Raw genomic sequence first — 7,922 nt, 5'->3', positions numbered from 1 at the left:
GACTGCTGTCACCAGCCACTTTCACCATACTGCAATTGTTGCACTGAACAAAAGCAGCAGTTGGAAGTGGAGGAGGAGGGATAGCAGTGTATGGATGGGAGGAGAAAAGAGTGCTGTCAGGCTGTGCAGGGGCTAAAAGGCTGCAGGACAAGGCTACCATGGGCAGTGTCAGGGGGTAGTGGGGGGGGGGGGGGGTAGCGGAGAAGGGGAGGAGCAGAGAGGGGAACAGATTGGCGCTTGGGTTGGCAAGGAATGGCAGACGTGAGGAGACGTGAATGCGGAGGACTGAGGGGGCAGAAACTGTTGGGTGGTGGGCATGGTGACAATACGTTATCCTAGGTTGAGGCCAGGATAAATATGGGAATGGAGATTGTGTTATAAGAATAACTCCCATCTGTGCAATTCAGAAAAGCTGACAGTGAAAGGGAAGATCCAGATGACCCAGATTATGAAGCAGCCATTAAAACCAAGCACATTATGTTCAGCTGCATATTGTGCCCCAGAGTGGTCCACTTTGGTCTTTGCTGCAGTTTGGCAGTGGCCATTAGTTCTGGAGGACAGCTGGCTGGAAAGCTGTCCAACGATTGCAGCAGAGCTGCGTGGCTACTTTCATAAGAGGCCCAGCCTCCGACAGGGTAGGATAAGATTGTGACAAGACTAGAACAGGAAGTGCTGGTTGGGTGGACTGGGCAGGTGTTGCACTTGGGTCTTCCGTGGGGATATGTCACTGTGGCAACGGGCTGGGATTGGGAGTGGCATGGGGATGGACTATGATGTTGCGAAGGTTGGGAAGGGAATGGAACACCCCTTTGGAATGGATGGGGAGGATCTTTAGTATATACCCAATTTCAGGGTATAATAGATAGTCGGAGCCCTGACACTGGATTTGGTTTTGACGGTCCAATCGACAGTGGTACTGCATGACGAATGGGGTACTTCTCTGTAGCTGGTTCTTGGGGGTGGTGGGAGGATTAGGGGTGTGTGAGGATATGGTATGTGAAATCCATTTGTCAACTAGGCCTAGGGGTGCTGCCTGTCCGTCAAGGCCTTTGCGAGACTTTCAGAATAGTGGTGAAAGGAGTTCTTGTCACTGCAGGTATGCCGTTTGTGGGTGACCAGACTGTATGGGAGGGATTTTTTGGGATGGAATATGTCAAAATGCAGTTATAATTGGTGGTTGGTGGTTTAAGGTTGACAGAGGTGTGGATGGAGCCATCAGAGAAGAGGAGATTAATGTGGAAGTTGGCATGTTGGGCTGGGGAGGACCAAGTGAAGCAGATGGGAGAGAAGTTGTTGAGGTTGTGAAGGACTGAGAATAGTGAGTCCAAATCATGAAGATGGTATCAATAAACCTGAACTAGGCCAGGGGTTTGGGGTTTGGGAGGCTGGGAAGGTTTCCTCTACATGTATTACAAACAGGTTGGCATAGGAGGGTGCCAAGCGGGTGTTCATGGCTGTGCTGCAGATTTGTCCCAGCCTCTACTTAACGATAATCTACTGTCAGTGCTCTTCCGTGAACCCCCCCCCCCCCCCAACCATACTCTGTTATCACTTCCCTTTCCCTGCTCCACTCCCAACTGATGCTTTTGTTCAGCACAACAACTGCAGTCTGCCCAGAGTGACCAGAGACAGTGGTCACGTGTGTGTGAGGTGTGCCTGCTTGTGTGAATTTGTGTGTGTGTTTTCGTTTCTTCTCTGAAGAAGGCTTTGGCTGAAAGCTTAGTGTGTAACAGTCTTTGTATAGTGCTTGACTGCAACTCAATGTGCCATCTTTTCAGTGTATAGCAATCTATCCTTATCAGAATTGTTTGACATGAAGGTTTTGTAACATTTCCACTTCATAAGCAAGATGGCGTGGATGGCAGCAACCACCTTGGCAGCGATGTTGGTTGATTTTATAGGGACAGAATGATATTTGAAGAATTAATGACATGGGGTAAGAGCCAGTTGCTGATATGCATGCTGCAGTGCTAGCAAGGCAAACCAAGAAGTGAGTTCAAAATCAAGCTGTGAACCTACAACAGCATGATAGAAAACTATTACAAAGGTTCCCTTCCACACTTACTTAGTGTTATAACTTCAAGTTGAACAAATATATTTCAACGAAGACGCAATACATGAAAGTCATGGATCAAGTAAACAGAGTAAGACGTGTGTACACTTTAACAGTCAAATCATAACTGAGTCCGAGTCTAGTGGCCGCTGGCTGGCTGGCCACTTAGGTAGCACTGCTGCTGCAAGGCTGGCAGACAGTGCCGCATGTAGAGGATGCGCGTAACTGCGCGGCGGCACTTTGAAAGATCGGTGAGTCACAACAACTTAGCTTCTTTAAAGTGGAGTAAAAGATTCATAAACCACTTATTAGAAAAAAATTTTCAAGAACATGTACAAAGTACTGTGAAGTTAAAATGGAAGTATAGTGAACTACTACTGTGGTGGAGAAATCTCCTGAAGTTCAAATAACAAAAGAACTTTGCTGGTATGATTATACAAATATTTTAAGGTTAGTGATAATTTGAACAGACTTAGAAGTCTCCATTGAACACTGTGACAGTTATGGAGTGTTAAAAATCAGAATGTTTTTCCACTGAAAAGGAAAAATTAAATTTCAGTAATAAAACTGACATATTATATTAAAATTCAGTCATATGATTTTTGCCAAACATAATACAAATCTTACAAATGATACTGAGCTATAAAAATGTGCTCAGACATATTTCGCTTCTCACATAAGCTCTGTATATTGTAATGTTTATTTCTGCATAACCTATAAAATGACTTCATGTAGCTTAATAATACTTCAGAAACCATGTCATGTGATTACTTTAAAGTGTTGATTTAGCATAAATTACAGCTATCTGGGTGCTTGATGTGTCTTACAGGAAAGTGAAAATTATACATAACATTTAACCTTCATACTTGCCAGAAACTTGAAGGTAGTTTGCAGGTACTTCTGTAATTTCACTGTCCAGAAGTCCTAGTAGATGTATGTGACCATCAAAACACTAATTTCCAATGTAACCATTCTATTTTATTTTTTCCAGTTGTATTTTGTAAAACAAAACTCGACGGGAAAAATGTCTATAGAAACTGTCAAAGGAGTGATTTTTCACAAAAACTGAGCTACTAATGAACTAACAAATGATAGTTTGTTTATGCATCTAAAAGCTATGAAACAAGTGAGACCCTAACACACGCACCTTTGGCCTTTGTGTACACTGTGTTTTAATGAGCAACATTTGAAAAGGGTAAACTTATGGAATTACTAACCATTTTCTAAACAAAAATGAATTACATTTAATATGGATATATTTTCAAACTACAATGTAAATGAAAAAGTACAGTTTTGGAGCAGGCAGACTGCTACTCATCACATATCATTTTCATGTTGTTATTGCATTCAGTACTTTCCTTTGTTTGAAAAATATAGTTTTTATTTTTTAAGAATTAAAATCTCATTTATAATTGCAGGTTTGAGAAATGGTTCATTTGTTTATTGTATTATTTTCAAGTAAATTTCTTTAAATGAAATGTGTCACCTGAACAGTTTTTGCAGTTAGACTGGGAAAAATATAATTAAATTAAATATTAAACAATAAAATTTTGTTTTGCACCTATTAAATAAAATTTTTACAATTTTGAAGAAGTATGAATTATAAAATTTGTAGTTAGAAGAAATGTAAAAGAAAAAACATCAGTAATTGCACGGTCATACAATTGCACATTCATTGTTTTTCTTTATCGCAGAAGTAATGGTAAGATGAGGAACTTCGTTTGAAAAATACTATGTTTATGTGTTATCCAAAATCATAACCAAAAATATTGCTCATGTTAATTTGGTGACAGCATCAGGTAAATTTGTTTCTTCATTAACCCAGATGTATCATCTAATTCAGCTGTAAACATGCATTGAAAACTAGTAACCTGAAACTGTATCATCCATTGCTAGAGACAATCTTCCAAGCCCACCTAAACATTCCCTGATAACTTTCCAGGAATTCGTAACCTCTGATCTCACCACATCTTCCTTCTGCCTTGTTTCCTTCTGCTATGGGACCAAACTCACAACCACAGAAAGAACTGTCAGTCACCAAATCAAAACACATTCTTCATGCAGACAAAGATTTGATTACCATTATTATGAACCACAATGATTATGTGGTGGAGGGTCTGTCAAGCACATTCATTTGAAGCTTTGCTACAGTGACAGAAATGCTCATCTAAAATCTGTAAGTCCTCCCTGAAATCACTCTCCCAAGTCAAACTCTCCTACCACTTTCTATATGTCCCCTTTCTACATGTTTCCCAAGAGCCATAAGCCTAACAGCTTGGTAAACCCCCCCTGTGGCTGGTTTTTGTGCCACCACTGAAGACTCTCAGCTCCTTTAGACCATCATTTTCACTTATTGTCTACCATCCTGTTAAGAATTGACTCGTGCTTCTACTGTATGTTTGCAATAAAAATGGGATTTTTTATTCTAAATAGATAATATTATCACTAAAAATTTAATTTATTTTTGCTAATTTGATTGTATAGTAAAACTTTTATATTTAGATGTTTAAAAGTCTGTAAGATAATGTATTTTCATGTTCCCTTTGGAGTTAATTTCAACACCATAAGGATGCTTGATTTCGGTGAGTCAACCCAAATCTCACTCTCAAGGTGACAGATTTTGGTGCATTCATCTGTGCAACTGCTGACTACAGTGCCATCTCCCATGAATGAAAAGAAAAAAATGTTTCAGATAAACCCTAGCTATTTTTTAGCATAGAATCCAAATCTGTTTTGACATGGACAAAAGGTTGAAAAGGTTGACTTTTCAACTGGAAAATTTTGTCATTGACGTGTGTTTTTTGAGATGCCCTGTATATTGTGAAAAGAAATGGTCCTGTAACACTACCTTGGAGTACACCCAAAGCTACTTGTATGTGTGAAGATTTTCCTGTTGAGAATGACATGCTGTGTTGCATTTGCTTCAAGATCTTCAGTCCAGTACCACAGTTGGTCAGGTATTTCATGTGCATATACTTTGTTCATTAGGCGGCAGTGTGGAATTGTTTCTGGAAGTCAAGGAACATGGCATCTACCTGGGTGCATGAAGGTACTGCTATCTGGGTCTTGTGGATGAACAAAGCAATCTGGGTTTCAAATGATTCTAATTTTCAGAACCCATGTTGATTTCTCTAGGGGAGAGTTTGGTCATCAGATATGTCATAATATGGGAGCATGAAACATGTCCCACAATACAACAGATCAATATCGGAGACATAGGCCTATAGTGCTGTGCATCTGTTCAATGGCCCTTCTTGAAAATGGGAATGCTTTTTCCAGTCATTAGGAACTCTTTGCTGCTCCAGAGATGTACAGTACACTGCTGCTAGAAGAGGGAAAAGTTCCTTAGCATGATCTTTGAAGAACTGAATTGATATCCCGTCTTGTTCAATGGCCTTTTCTGAGTTGATTATCTATCCCATGGTCATTTATTTCGATGTCTGTCATTTTTCCACCTGAGTGACGATTTATAGAAGGAACAACAGGGTGATCTTCCTCTGTGAAACAGTTTGGAAAACGACATTTAGTATTTTGTTCTTTTCTTTATCATCCTCTGTTTCAGTGTCATTATGATCACAGCATATCTATATAGATGGCTTCAATCAATTTAGTGATTTAATATAAGACTAAAATTTCCTAGGAGTTTCTGACAAGTCAGTAATAGAGTTTTACTTTTGAATTCAGTTAATGCTTCACACATGGCCCTCCTTACACAGATTTCAGCTTAGTTTTGTTAGTCTGTGAGGCTTTTGCTACATTTAAATTTGCAGTGTAATTCCCCTTGCTTTCATAGCAGCTTTCTAACACAGTTGTTGAACCATGTTGGGTTTTTTCCATCCCTCACAACTTTGCTCAGCACATAACTGTCTAAAGCATATTGTACAATGCTCTTGAACTTTGTCCATTGATGTTCAATATTGTCAGTGCTGGAGATGAAATTTTCATGTTGACCTGTCAGGTAATCTGTTCTCTTGTTACTCTTGGTAAATTGAAAGACCTCCCTACCATTCTTTATATTCCTGTTTACAGCCATATTCAGTGATGCTGTAATGTACTTGTGAACACTGTTTCCTTGTTCTACACTAACTGAGCTGAAAAGCTGTTTGTCAACAATAGGTTCAAATTGTTTCCTTCATGAGTCATTTCTCCAATTAAATGCTCAAGATAATTTTCACATAAGACACTTGGAACAGTTTAACATGATTCCTTTTTCCTACAACCCATCATAATCACTTGAGTCTCCCAGTCTACAGCTGGTAAGTTGAAATTTCCACCTAAAACTATGACATGGTCAGGAAATTTGCAATAACTATCTTTGATCAACCTATGCTTGTCTTCACCAAAATTATTTCACATTCTGAATTTGAACTAATCTCATTAGATATTATCCATTGTTTATTGTTATAAACCCCCCTCCACCACTATAGTTCAACTTATTTTTGCAGTATACATTCCAGTCAAAGTTTAGAGTGTCATTGCTATTAACATCCGGTTTTAGCCAGCTTCCTCTCCCTAATAGTGTGCGAGCATTGTTACTGTTTATAACTGAGGCTAGTTCTGGGACCTTTCCATAAATACTCCTGCAGTTAACTAATACTGTATTAACATTTTCCTTCCCTGATCTGACAAATGCTACCCTATCTGCAATCAGAATGCATCTTATCAGACCTGTGGAGGGATTTTTCTATCCTAAAAATCCACATGTGTATGTAATACATCTCCACTACAGCCACTACCCTAGTTAAATGCTTACTACGTGTTGTGCACACCTGACCTATTAAGGAGGGTCCTACATTTCTCCACCAGAGCCCTCATGTACAGGGCTGTGGGGACTGTTTGCGAACTTATCAACTAAGCATACAGTCCAAGCAAGCCACATAGCCTCACTCTCTTCTAGTACCTTTTGTACCTCTGGCTGTATTATTACCTACACCTGTCACATGAGAAGAACACTGCAACTCCTACCTGCACCAGAAGAAGTTCTTTCTAACCCAATATCTAACTGCCATTCCATTACTACCCCTCCTTCTCAAATATCCTGCCATTCTCAACCTCTCAGCTCCTTCCAATTCATCCTGCAAACTGTGCACAACACAAATTGCTCATCCCAGTTAATGTACGGTGCCACAATTACACAGCTTTATGTATAGGAGAAAACATTTGGATTATCAAGACAGAGAATATAAGCTATGTACTTTAAGACACAGACAAAAGAAGTCTTTAGAAAGAAGTGGATGCACTTCTGAGTACAAAGAGAACTGTTATATATTTGTAATGTCACAGTATAGTGAGGCAGTGACTGTTGTTTCTCATGATTCTTTGGAACTGAGAGGCAAGGGATTTTATAAAAGTGTGCTTTGGAGACCAACATAAGTTTGTAAGCTAAGTTTCCATGACATGATTTCATGTTTAAGTGCTTATGTACCATTCAGTTCCTCCATTGTATGGTGAACAGTGGATAGTTTATTTATTCTGTGGTTTATAGTCTATGAGAAGACAGTTTTTCTGTCCATAAGAACTGAAGTTTAACAAAATTTGTATATAACTGTTGATACATTTCTGAGCATGAAGGAGTTATTAAGTATTTGTAATTTCATAGAGGGGCAGTGTTTCTCACAAGTCTTTGGAATGGGGATGGGGGGCAAGGGGAGAGGAACTATAATTGCCACATAGAGAACAAATTGGCAACAAATAAGTAATTCCTGCAATAAGTAATCAATACTCTGTAGATAGTCTTCTAGATTTTTCTTCATTAGTAATTTATTTCAGTACTGTCATATACTCTGAATGATGTTTGTAATTGTTTGCCATTGTTTTTCTACAACAGGCTGCAAGTGGCACAGTCATGAGGCTTTTCACATAGAGGCCC

This window comes from Schistocerca serialis, chromosome 7 (assembly GCF_023864345.2).
Source record: "Schistocerca serialis cubense isolate TAMUIC-IGC-003099 chromosome 7, iqSchSeri2.2, whole genome shotgun sequence".
Lineage (NCBI taxonomy): Eukaryota > Metazoa > Arthropoda > Insecta > Orthoptera > Acrididae > Schistocerca > Schistocerca serialis.
Note: the sequence above shows the minus strand (reverse complement) of the source record.